Source organism: Gossypium hirsutum, chromosome A06, assembly GCF_007990345.1.
Source record: "Gossypium hirsutum isolate 1008001.06 chromosome A06, Gossypium_hirsutum_v2.1, whole genome shotgun sequence".
In the NCBI taxonomy this organism is placed as follows: domain Eukaryota; kingdom Viridiplantae; phylum Streptophyta; class Magnoliopsida; order Malvales; family Malvaceae; genus Gossypium; species Gossypium hirsutum.
In genome coordinates this window covers 53,823,490-53,838,366 of record NC_053429.1, presented here as the reverse complement: position 1 = coordinate 53,838,366, position 14,877 = coordinate 53,823,490, and the positions used below count along the sequence as shown (strand labels likewise).

Sequence of the window (14,877 nt, the reverse complement as noted above, 5' to 3'; positions counted from 1 at the left end):
AAGTTTTTGGGTGTTTTCTTGGTTTCAATAGAGATTTATAGCTCAAGGGATGTTGGAAATCAAGAGGAATTAGGGGTTAGAGATCAAAATAAATTGGGAGAATTGGGAGAGTAAGGGACGGTACAACTAGGAAAGAAGAAAAAAATAAGGTGAAACATGCTGTAGATGGTGGGTTTTTAGGTTGATTTTATAATTTTAGGTAAATTGCTTCATAAAAATTCTTAGTTTTGACTCTTTTACTAATCAATTGTATTTCCAAAATTAGATGTATTTAAAACTCATTTTCAAAAATTGATTTAATTTCCTAATAGCCATTGTCAAAAACATTATCGGTTACCAAACTTATGAAATTCCGAGCACATATAGGATAAAATTCCTAAAATACCCTCGAAACTTCCAGTCCTAATTTTGGGATGTGGCATTAAATCATTATTCTTATTGGCCACAACTTTCATTCCAGCTTTCTTGGGCATAAATTGGGTCGAACTAACCTATTTGCTATTGAAAATCATGTAAACGGTTGTAAGATCTAACCACTTTGTTAACTCTTTCTTCACAATTTCTTTCATACCTAGGTCCAGATGACGCTGAGCATCCACACCTACTTTCCTTCCCTTTTCGAGTAGAATTTTGTGTTGACATAGTGTGGGACTAATACCTTTAATGTTACCAATTGTCCACCCAATAGCCTTCTTATGCTTTTTCAACACATTGAGCAAAGCTAGCTCTCTTTTAGAAGATAAATGGGTAGCGAGGATGATTGATAAAGTATTGTTCTCTACTAAATACCTATATTTGGGAATTTATGGAAGAGGTTTTAATTCCAAACTCAAGGGTTTAATCACTAAGGGTATCATGTTATCAAAAGCATCTTCTAATGGTTTAAGAGGTTCCTTATGATGCCTCCACCAATCTAGTTAGTTCACAAGAGCTTTTTCAAGCTCTACATCCAACTCATCTTTCCCACCCGACTTTGGACCTTCAGAGTAACATGGTTCAACTTTAAAAAAATGACTACCTCCTTGTTCAACACCCAATTCTCTCTTAGAATATATCATACTTCCTAAATCTGAAAAGGGCTCTATCTCACACTTCTATTATTCCTCTTTCTTATTAGTATGCAGTACCTTCTAAAATAATTAGATTGAAATTTCAGCCACCTTATCAACACTCTTTATAGTCGCCATTTCCTCATATTCAACCATCATTCCATATTCAACAACCTGATTATTCCCCTATGCGACATCATTATGGCTAACATTATCCAAAAGCACAATCATCGCATTAGAAGTTTACTCCAATTGCTTCCACCAACTATAATATGTAATTGAGGCTTGTTGCTTCTAACCCTTAATAAAAGTATTGTAGTCGCACCACTATATCGACATTGCTAGTGATCAATTTAAAAAGTGTCTTCTTAAAACAGTCCCATGCTTGTCCCATCATTTCATTCCCATGCTTCTTAGACTTGAATAACTTATCATAAGCAATGAAAATAGTAGTCATAGGCGTATTTTATCGTAAAAATAGTTGAAAAAAGAGGCAAGTAAAAGCAATCAAATTGCATCACTTGAAAATCTAGAATAAACATCGTACTACATATATGCTTGAATTGCAGTAAAAATCCAACCAGATCCCTTGCTTCAGCATCACAAAATTATACATTCTCTAATTTTCAAGTTAATAATCTCGTATTTATTTCAAAATGAGGAACACTTATATTGGGCATGACAATATTGAATCGTAACCATTGTCAGTTGAAGAACATTTTATCAATAAAAGAAGCCATTCTAAAAAAATACAAACAATAAAAAAAACAAAAATACAACCCTAGATATCCACAACTATGAGACCCAAATTAAATGCACGGGAAAGAATACTAGGTTACTAAAGTGACTAGTTTGTATGACAATCGAAAAGGTATGAGGTTATAAAGACTCTAACTAAAAGGACTAAAATACATGTATTCAATAAATTAATTTAATAATTGAGAAGCAAAAATAATTGGATAATTTATGTGCTAGGAATGAATTTAAACTTAAAGCACTCAAATTACTAATACCCTTGTCTAATTAAACTTCACCTCTCAGTCTCGATTGAACCTAAACAAGAAATCTAATCAAATTATCCTCTTGGCCTTAATTGATTAAATCGAATTAAATGATCAGATGTGCAATAGTATCTCCACTCAGTCTTACCTATCTTGATTTCCACTTAGATGCATCATTTCTAAGTTTCCTATTTCATTCAATTTAGTCCAAATCTAGCAATTTAGTCCATAGATCTAAAATTTCATACACTAACACATCAATCAATCAATTACTCAAAAATTTTAGTTCATGCCTATACAATTATCAAATCAGCAATCCAATTTCATACAATAAAAAATTAAGCAAAAGAATGAAATCACAAAGTGTAGAAATGGTCAATATTTTTTGATGAAATCTTTGATCCAAATGAAATCCAAATTGCATTCCACCAAGTAAAGCAAGCTCGTTTGCTAGAATTCTTCAATATAATAAAAAGAGCATGATTTCAAGTAAAATTTATAACCTACTAATTGGTCTATGTACTATTTTATTGAACAACCTTAAAAACCTAGAAAATGAAAAATTGATCTAATGAAATAACTAACCTAAAAGGTCTCTACTAAAAGGCTCCTAAAAGTGGTATTTATATGTTTAAAAGGTTTAACTTAAGATTTACAAAAATAACCCTCTAAAAATTTGATTTGTAAACCCTTTTACCTTTGAATTGCCCTTGCTGAATTGACCTCATCAGGCTCTAATGTCGCGACATCAGTGCTTGATGTTGCGAACTCATTGGCATTTAGGTTCCCAGATCATGTTGATTCAGTCCATTGTCGTGACATCGATCTTGGTGGTCGTAAACTTGACTAGCTTGATAGAATTATTTCTCCATATCTGAGGTTGATGTCGTGACATTAGTACACTATTATAATGTTGGATTTAGTTCCCTAAGTGTAGTATATTCGTTTGTACACTTGTAATTTTTTCAAATAGATTGGTTAATAAATTTTTTCATGAATTACATTAATACCTTTTTTATATTTTCCTCATGTGGTTTTTGTATGTAAAGCAAATGTCACGCCCCATATTTTTATTTTTAATTTCGTCAATTCATATGCAAGCAAGTTAAGTAGCCAGTGGTAATAGGCTTAATAAATCTCCTTAAGATCCTATTTTCAATTCCCATCATCTATACATATTTATTTATTTTTTAGCATTAAAAAGGTTGGTTAACACCCTTCTCGCCGTCTACCCAAAGTTGCCATAAGGGAGAAGATTCTTTCCTCACTTAAAGTTACTCTTCCTTCCTCTAGTAGCGCATGCTTTTCTCCTTATGTTCCTTCACTTTCCCTTATTTCCCCTTGAACCACTCCCTTTCCACATTTTCCCTCTCTCCCATTGACCTTGCCATCCCATGCGCCTAGACACCTAAAATCCCCATTTGGTTTTCATTTCAACTTTTTCTCCTCATTTTTCCCTTTTTACCTCCTCCTTCAACCACCATTCTTTTACCATTTTGCCACTGTATCACCACTGTTGGCAAGCACTTTATCACCAAATCACCACCATGACACCATTAAAACCTATCCCCTTCCACTCTTCCTTCACATTTCATCACCATCGCACCGTCATCGTACCATTGTCGTGCCATTGTTGTAGCACCGCTGCACCACCAAGGTCGTTAGTCACCATTCTTCATCAATTTTCATTTTCTCTTTATTTCTTTAGTTTTTTTTAATTGAATTTCTATTCCTCATTTCCTATTTTCATAGATCATTTCTATGTTCTAATCTAATCAATTCTTTTATTTTTGATGATGATGACTACTTAGATAATTCTCCTCCATTAAACCGTTATTCCGATAATATTTGATCTCTTCAACTCCATCCTGGTAATGTAAGTACCAATGGGAAAACCCTATATCAATTTTCCATTGCGTATAACCAAGTATAAGGACTAATATTTCGTGATTACTTTTGAAGGGTTGATTTTATTATTTGGTTTCTCTTCATCCATAAGAAATCAATCAAATTTCTTCATAGAAAAGAAATAAGAGTAAGTTCTCTTCTCAATACTTTATGAAATAGAAATTGCATTCTTGGACAATACTAATAAACGTATGTGATGATAATCATTATTTGAATCGGATCAAGTGAGAGATCTATCTAATTTGTCATCACTAAAGGTTGGGGATTTGATCTAGGGGCAAGGCTAATTATTAGGAGTGGGTTTAACTTAATAGAAAAATTACAGATGAGATTTATTGTCAAATATCTATATTTATTCAAAATTGAAACCTTGTTAAAGATCTCCATAATGTGAAATATTGAGAATACATTATTTATTCAAAAAGGGATGCTAAATTCATAAAAAGGGTGATATTGAAGTAAGTACTTTGAACTGATCATTTTATGATCATATGTGGTAAATGATGTGATTTAATACTTGTTGTGAAATTATGTATATATTCACATTTCTCATGATGTGTGATATGATGAAATTATATGATGGGCATGATATATAAATCATGCCACCGATATTGAAATTGAGATATGCTTCGCATGTAAGGAGGAAGACTTTGGCTGTTTTACTACAATAGAAAGTGGCTTGACCAAAATGTTATTCAATGACTTGACTACAACAATATATAGTAGCTTGACCAAAACATTATTTAGTGGCTTGACTACAACGATATACAGTGGCTTGTCCACAACGTGGTGTATTATTGGATGAACAAGTTCTAGGGAACTCTTTATTGGTGTGTAGCGGAGATGGGTAGGAATGTTTTCTAAAACAATTACACTGATTTTTGAAAAAGTTTGCATTGATACCCTCACGCACATTGCTTGTTAGGAAATATGTTGAAATATAAATGTTTCTATATTCATGATATGTACGCCTTAAATTATGCTTTCTTTTAAATTGAATTCACATTGATCTTTAAAGGCTCACCCTATTTAAATTCCTCACTTTTCAGATAACCCTTGAGGTTAGGACATGGGCATGGCTGAAGGAGGAGTACTTGGATATTTTCATATAAACATTTATACTTTATTATTTTTGGTATTTAGATTGTTTAATTGTTTTCTGTGGAACCGTGGCATGGGACATTTGATTTTTGGATTTTAGTTTGATTTTTCATGATTTGGTTTCAAAACAATTATTAAAAATGGTTTATCAAATCAGTATGAAAAACTAGACTTTTTAACACAATTTCCATTTGACCCAATAATTTTATCTCAAATTCAAGAACACGGTTTTACTAAACTTTAATCTATTTCATTTGGTTAATCAATATTTTATGAAATGTATTGAATAATGATTTTAAATCAACAAATATGATTTTTGTCAATTTCCATTGCAACATTTTCAAATTAAGATGTTTACTTCAAATGCTCAAATTTAGTCTTTTCAAAGTTATTAGATTTCTGAAAATATCTTTCCAAAGAAGTTCAAACAGATTACTTTAGATTTTCTTAAGCTAATCAACATGCTGATTTTAAATCAAAGAGATAACAATTTTTGAAAGAAAATAGCTAAACGTTTTCTACTCCATCATCATGGCCAATGTGATCTTTGAGATTCGACCATAACATCTAGGCCGGGTTTAGGGGGTTACAAAAAAATAGAAGCAAATATTAGCTCACTGATTTCCTAATGTTTAACTAATACTTGTAGACGAAAAGATAACTTATATTTATAGATGAACCTAAAAATATTCTTAGTCTAATAAAAAATGAAAAAATCGATTGAAAGACTAATATGTCATCTATCAAGTCCAATTAGAGAGATGCTTTGTTTAGGCATCGATATAGATTACTCCTAGAAGATAGAGACATAGATATGATTGACTGAATTAACAGTACATCGGACTGGACCCAAGCAGAATAGGTCTTGAATCCGTTTATGAATTTATTCACTTGTGACGTTCATAGTGTTGCATACCTTAATCCTGAGTGGATTATAGACTCTGTTTGTGTGACTAGTATGCTTTTTTTGTAGGTAAAAGACTGAGGTCAAATAGATTAGGAACCGAAAGGTGGTGTGTTGGGTATACAACTTTTGTAGTATGTAGCAGCATTCATAATAGTGGAATTCATAGCCCAAGACACGGGTAAACGATATCCGCTCACTGGCATTGCATGATAGTAATTGACTTTTCATGAAGAAAGATGTAATGGTTACCATGAGATAAAATAAAATAATATTGGGAGAGCAGATTTATCCCAAAGAGATTAAAAATATTCGATGAGGGTAACACATTTATGACAAGGTCAATGGACGAGTATTGATCGAGTAGCTTTTGAAATGGTATGTTTTTAGGGAGAGCTCCATCACGATACTATAGTGGAATGATTTTGTGACTAAATAAGTTTACAATTAATAGGTGAAAAGCTGGAACTTTATTATAAATCTGTAATGACCCAATTTCTAGTGGTGTTAAAAAATGTGAAAAACTATTTAAGCCTTAATCACATATGTCAAATTGGTCTCTCTGTTATCTCGTTGAAACCATAAATAAATTGTATGATAAATCAAATGAATAGAAATAGATAGAATTGATTAATTTAGAGAAATGAGTTACATTCAGAAATGAATGTGGTTTCCCACTTAGTAGGAAAATGATTTGATAATTAATTTAAGTTTTTTTAATTATTATTTAATTAAATAATTGAAGTTTGAAAATGGAATTAGATTAATTTGTCATTATAAAATCTGCTGAATGTAGAAATGAAATATATTTTCTCATAGATTCTTTTATGATAAAGTTGTCATGATTTTAATAGAATTAGAATTGGGTTGAGAAAATTACTTAATTGGAAATTAAATTAATTTAAATTAATTTAATAAGTAATGTCTATTTTAAGAAATAAAAAAAAACATGTACTAGGTAAGATTAAAGTTTTGGGTTAAAAGTCCAGGAAGCACATATAATTGGACCCAATATAAGAGAGGCTCGAATCTCCATCATAATACATATGAAGGAAGCACACCCTATTAGCCCCTTTCTCTCCTAGTTCAACTACTTCAACTAGGGTTTCACTTCCTCTCCTTATAAATAGATGGCACCGATAGGGCTAAAAATACAGTAAGTTATATACAGCTTTGAGATATTGTTAGTTTGCCCGAAAATAGTGATAAAGGCTGCCTCTTTAGTTGCTTTGAAGTGTCTAGTTTCATGACATCCATAAATGATGTCAGGACCTCAACTCCAATTTGCAATACTTGTCTCCTTACTCTCCTTAACTAGTCCCTACAAAAGCCTTGTCCCACAAATAAGTTCATTTTGGAAGTATAATTGTTATTTTATTTATAAAAGTTTAAAACACACTAAAATTTACAATCGAAGTTGAAACTATTGTAACACCCCTAACCCGTATTCATCATCGGAATAGGGTCCTGAGGGATTACTGAACAAAAGCACAACTCTGAACATTCACACAAGTCATATTCATATATGTAAACGAATGTCTAATTAATTGTTAATCATGAAATTATTAATACATAATACATAAAAAAATTACAAATTATATAATGAACATGTTAATGATATTCGAATATCTAATAAACATCAATCATTTTTACATCATATTTCTATACATGTATAAATTTAAATCAAATAAAATCTAACACAAGGCATTTTAGAAATTAACTTATACGGCATTAATAATCCATAAATGATCAAATAAATTTCAATGAATAAATAAAACTTATACACATTTTAATCATAATGAAATGGAACTATTGCCGAACATCAATAATGATGCCAATCAAGCTTAGTTCACATACTAAAACTATATTTAATCAATTATTTATAGTTAACCATTTTATAGCACAGTAGCGACTTAAATTGCACTCATTTTACATGCCAAAATGTATATACACCACTAGTTTTTTTACCACCAATTCGGGCATTTAAACATTACATAAAACACATATACTCTTGAATATCACCTATCTAATACATGTTATACCTTAGTTAACAAAATAACCATTATTTACCTTGTGGCCGACACATATAAACCAAACTCCTTAACATTACATAACTTGAACATACCTTCTATATAAGTCCAAACCAAGGTTAATTGTATACTTAACCATGAGCATTATAATTAACCATATTCATTGTCTCATTTTAACAAAGCATATTAACCAACTTCACACATATTTATATATAAATACCATAGCCGAATCAACCAATATACTTACGAATAGGTCTATATATTTGTACCATGATAGGTGCATCAAATAATTAGATACATAAATGCAAAAACTGAATCATTTTAACTAAAAGTGACATATCAACATGATTCATACTATAAGTATATCATGTCTGACTCTTTCAAACCACATCCAAATCATCAAGCACTTCAATCACATATCACATATACTTCTATCCATGAATAACCTTAGCCAAACCATTCACAAGCATGTCCTAAGTCGTCAACCATTTCTAAAGCTTGTAGTACCTAACAAAAATATTATACATTCATAGCACATAACCTTATGACTAAAATGAATTTACACCATACTTAACATAACCGAATTCAAACATAAAAAGGGTTAGCCATTTTCGCTTGGCTTAGATTATACAAAACCAAAATCCAACATTTCAAATTACAATCTAGCCTATACATCCCATAGGTTTGAAAACTTAGCTTATAAAATACCGAAGACAGTCGATAGTGTGATAAGCTTCTCTGACGATTCCCGAGCTCGAAACTTGAATCCAAAATCTATAAAACTGAGGTAAATATGAACACACACAGAGTAAGATTTTATAGCTTAGTAAGTCATAAGAAAATAAACAACATAATTACATAATCAAATCATTTAAACTAAACCAAATTATACTATCATAGTTACTTTAAATCTTAAGCTTACAAAGTCATGTATTTTATATGTACTTCCACATGTATATTATTCATGGCCGAATGAACATATATATATTTCATCAAACTATCATTCAATTTCCAAACCAAAATATCTTTATCATAACTAGTACATATACTCTTATATGCATAAATTCATAGGTCAAGGATAATAATCACATACATATTTATATTATATGGCCGAATACACATACATATTTATAAGCAAAATATCCTTCAATTTCGAAGCTATACATCAATATGTGAGCACATATATGTATACTCATAAATCAAAGTATAGCACCTTATGCATAAACATGGTAATGACCGAATGAACACTTTTATATATAAAGATACATTACTAACTATCTTTCAATGCCCAAGCCAAAACACAATTTTCATACCAAATACATATACATTTATATGCATATACTCGTAAGTCGAAGTATAACAATCATACATGTATTTATATCAATGGCCGAATATACTACCAATTGCATATATTCAAAAATAATTTCAATAATGTTCATATTAAATATTTACAAGGCCGAATACTTTTTTTCACGTTCACATATAATTTTTACTTTACTTCAAATATGTTTGCATCAAAGATTAAGTAACTTACTCACTTTATTTCAAATAGGTAATAAACCAATTCAAACCTGATCATTTTAACTCACTTTTGTACATTTGATCACAACTTATCGATGCCCGATGAACCATTCAGAATTGGATAGGACACTCGGATAATCACACATATATTGTACAATGCTAACATCCCAGACGTGGTCTTACATGTAACCACATATCGATGCCACTGTTCCAGACAGGGTCTTACTCGTACACATATATCGGAGTCACATATCGATGACATGGTCTTACTCGCACATCACATATTGAAATCCTATGTCATGACATATGTATCCTAACTATTCCTAAGGTTCATACGGGGCTTTCGGACGTCGAAACTCGGTCAAAATGAATGCTTGAACATGGTTACCAAGCTTATTCACATTCGGCATAAGCATATATAAATTCATATTTTTCAACCAGGATATATATATAGCATTTATCTACAATTAAACACGTCTATTTTCTTATAAACTTACCTCTGATGATTTAAAACGGAACGAGACGACTAGTCAACAACTTTCGTTTTTCCCCGATCCAAATCCGATTTCTTTGGTTCTTGATCTAAACATATTCAAATTAAGCTCATTCAAACATATTTTCATTCAATTTAATCCAAAAACACATAAATCGAAAAATTACCATTTTACCTCTGACATTTACACTTTTTACAATTTAGTCCCTATTGCACAAAACACAAAACATTCAAAATTTCAAGATACCCATGTTTGGCCGAATATTCCTAGTGTTCATACAAGCTCATATTTTTCAATTATTTCACATTTTAGTCCCTCAAATTATTATTTTTGCAATTTAGTCCTAATTACTCAAAATCATCAAAAACTCTAATACAAAATATGTTAATCTAAAACATATCTTTCATATTTCATCATCAAACAAAAAAAATCACAAGCTCTCAACAATGGCACAACTCAAAATATTCATCAAAATCAAAAATTCAAGCATGGGTTTTGTAGTACTCGAAGCAACGATATCAAAACCGTAAAAATTATCAAAAACCGAGTAAAAACAAACCTTGTATCAACTTGGAAGATGGCCGAACCCTTGAAAACTTATTCTTTTCTTTATGCTTTTCATATTCGGTCATGAAAATAAAACAAAACTTTGGAATTTAAATTATATGTTTATATTATATACTTATTATTACCTATTTTACTATTATAACCTTAGTAATAAAATTATAAAATCATATATAACATACCCATTACCCTCCATTCTTTCCTCAATTGGGCTAATTGCAACATAAAGGCTTCCATTTAGAAAGCCACTAACAATCAACCCTTATGCTTTTAACCATCAAATTTTTAATTTACACGATTAAGTCCTTTTATTTAATCGGATACCTGAATGACAAAATTAAATCACGAAAATTTCACAGATATAAATTCACACAAAATAAACATAGAAAATAATTTTTAAATATTTTTCTGCCTCGAATTTGTGGTCCCGAAACCACCGTTCCTATTAGGGTCTAAATCGGGCTGTTACAACTCTCATCCTTAGGGATTTTCGTCCCCGAAAATCTTACCGATGAGTAGGTTCGGATAACATTCTTTCATTGCGTCTTTTGGCTCCCCCGTTGTTTTTTTTAACCTCGTGTTTATGCCACAGAACTTTAAGTAACGGAATTTTCTTATTTCGCAATTCTTTAATTTTGTAAGCTAGAATATGAATCAGTTCTTCCTCATATGTCATATCGGGCTTAATCTCAATCTCAGATGCATTAATCACATGTGAGGGATTAGATCGATATCTTTGAAGCATTGAAACATAGAATACATTGTGAATCTTTTCTAGCTCAGGCGGCAATAACAGTCTATAAGCAACCGACCCGATATGCTTTATAATCTCATACTACCCAATAAATCTCAGATTCAATTTGGCTTGACAATCGAATCTGAGTATTTCCTTTCACGATAAAACTTTCAAAATGGCTTTGTCCCCGATCTAAAGCTCTATATCTTTTCGTTCCAAGTCCGCAAATGATTTCTGATGATCTGACGCCGTTTTCAGACTTTCACGGATTACTTTTACTTTCTGTTCAGTCTCTTTGATTAATTTGACCTTGTATATCTTATTTCTACTGAGCTCAACCCAATACAATGATGTATGACATTTACAATCGTATAAATCCTCATAAGGTGACATTTTATTGTACGCAAATCCAATCAGAGACAGGTATCGTTCCTACGTACCTTTGAACTAAAAAAATACAACATTTCAATATATCCTCAAGTATCTGAATAACTCGTTTAGTCTGACCATCTGTTTACAAATGGAAAGCTGTGCTGAAATGTAATTTTGTACCTATAGCATCATGCAGTTTCTTCCAAAACTGCAATGTATACCTCAAATCTCTATCTGAAACAACAGAAATAGGCACACCATGTAATCTCATAATCTGAGAAACATATAACCCAGCAAGCTTATCAAGCGAATAATCAGTGTGAACCAGAACAAAATGAGTTGATTTAGTTAATCTCCCCACAATAATCCAGGTCGCATATTTCTTGCTCGGTGTCAACGGTTAACCAGATACAAATCCATCGTGACTTTGTCCCATTTCCAGTTGGGTATCATAATCGACTGAAGCAATCCAGAAGGTACCTGATACTCGACTTTTTACTGGGTGAACCGATAATCAACTACTATGGGCTTCATTCAAAATCATCTGAATCAACATTTGAATTCTTCGGAACACATATTGGTTTCTAAACCTCTGACAATCTTCAGCATCAAGTCAAAACTCTGAATCAACCTTTAAATCACCTTGGACCTGCTTTGCTAACAAATCATTATCAACTTTTTGAGTATCAAAAATTTTGCTAAATAAATAATGGTCTTACTTTTAATTCAACTATTATTGAACCATCATCATACATAGCTATATGCGCATTCGTTGTACATAAAGTAAATAGTTATTTTTGGCTTAAAACATCAGTAACAACATTAGACTTTCCCGGATGGTAGTCAATCACAAGCTCTTAGTCTTTTAACAATTCTAACCATAAGGAATCACAAGATGTCTTTGTGTACTTCATTATTAGAACATACTTTAACCCGTTCATTGACACATGGTTGAGCTTCGTAAACTCTTTGTTCAATTTAGGCTAAATCGAAACTAATATTTTAGTGGATAATGTCTTCGTGCAGAAGAAAGCTTCAACAATTGAACTAACTTTAATTTACCACAACATTTCTCAGATAGAATTGTTCCAATAGACATAATTCTGTATCAAATCCTCAAGAATACAAGTTTTACTTCCATACTATCCTTCAGATCACACATGTACATTTAAAGTTTATTTCCGATCTAGTGGATAGATTCAAACTCATATAACCCAGTTACATTTTCAATCAAATAATTTTGAATCAAATTAAAACATAGAATCAGTATTTTCGAAGAAATCTTTTCTTCTCCTTAGAAAGAATAATCCAGACATATCTTTATATACATATACGACAATCATCAAATAGAAATGATATTGTCATAATAGGATTATCGTCTTACCCGTGACAATAGATAATATCCCAGCTATTAACGAAGCATCTGAACCTAGAAGAAAATCAAATATGATTTGAACCACAACCAATGCAGAAGCACAATTTTTATAACACTGATAACAATGCTGCTGTACCCTCAAATTTCAAACATAAATATACCAACTCATACTTTAACAAATAACCAAGATATCTTTATCATAACTAGTACATATACTCTTATATGCATAAATTCATAGGCAAGGATAATAATCATATACATATTTATATTATATGGTCGAATACACATACATATTTATAAGCAAAATATCCTTCAATTTCGAAGCTATATATCAATATGTGAGCACATATATGTATACTCATAAATCAAAATATAGCACCTTATGCACAAACATGGTAATGACTGAATGAACACTTTTATATACAAAGATACATTACTAACTATCTTTCAATGCCCAAGCCAAAACACAATTTTCATACCAAATACATATACATTTATATGCATATACTCGTAAGTCGAAGTATAACAATCATACATATATTTATATCAATGGCCGAATATACTACCAATTGCATATATTCAAAAATAATTTCAATAATGTTCATATTAAATATTTACAAGGCCGAATACTTTTTTTCACGTTCACATATAATTTTTACTTTACTTCAAATATGTTTGCATTAAAGATTAAGAAACTTACTCACTTTATTTCAAATAGGTAATAAACCAATTCAAACCTGATCATTGTAACTCACTTTTGCACATTTGATCACAGCTTATTGATGCCCGATGAACCATTTGGAATTGGATAGGACACTCGGATAATCACACATATATCGTACAATGCCAACGTCCTAAACGTGGTTTTACATGTAACCACATATCGATGCCACTATCCCAGACAGGGTCTTACTCGTACACATATATCAAAGCCACATATCGATGCCATGGTCCTACTCGTACATCACATATCAAAATCCTATGTCATGGCATATGTATCTTAGCTATTCCTAAGGTTCATACGGGGCTTTCGGACGTCGAAACTCAGTCGAACAAATGCTTGAACATGGTTACCAAGCTTATTCACATTCAGCATAAGCATATATAAATTAATATTTTTCAACCAGCATATATAGCATTTATCTACAATTAAACACGTCTGTTTGCCTATAAACTTACCTCTGACGATGTAAAACGGAACGGGACGACTAGTCGACAACTTTCGTTTTTCCCGATCCAAATCCGATTTCTTTGGTTCTTGATCTAAACATATTCAAATTAAGCTCATTCAAACATATTTTCATTCAATTTAATCCAAAAACACATAAATGGACAAATTACCATTTTACCCTTGACATTTACATTTTTTACAATTTAGTCCCTATTACACAAAACACAAAACATTCAAAATTTCAAGATACCCATGTTTTGCTGAATATTCCTAGTGTTCATACAAGCCTATATTTTTCATTTATTTCACATTTTAGTCCCTCAAATTATTATTTTTGGAATTTAGTCCTAATTACTCAAAATCATCAAAAACTCCAATGCAAAATATGTTAATCTAAAACATATCTTTCATAATTCATCATCAAACAACAAAAATCACAAACTCTCAACAATGGCACAACTCAAAATATTCATCAAAATAAAAAATTCAAGCAAGGGTTTTATAGTACTCGAAGTAGCGATCTCAAAAACGTAAAAATTATCAAAAACCGAGTAAAAACGAACCTTGAATCAACTTGGAAGGTGGCCGAACCCTTGAAAACCTTGAAAACTTATTCTTTTCTTTATGTTTTTCATATTCGGTCATGAGAAT

The 14,877-nt window shown here is 31.3% G+C and overlaps 1 long non-coding RNA gene across 1 annotated transcript; it reads left to right on the top strand.

Moving 5' to 3' along the window:
• The first annotated feature begins 3,428 nt into the window (after positions 1-3,428).
• On the top strand, positions 3,429-5,131 carry LOC121230601 (uncharacterized). Its single transcript, XR_005928583.1, has 4 exons — positions 3,429-3,707; positions 3,862-3,926; positions 4,013-4,085; positions 5,008-5,131. It is a non-coding gene; the product is annotated as an uncharacterized lncRNA (long non-coding RNA).
• Positions 5,132-14,877: the final 9,746 nt, after the last annotated feature.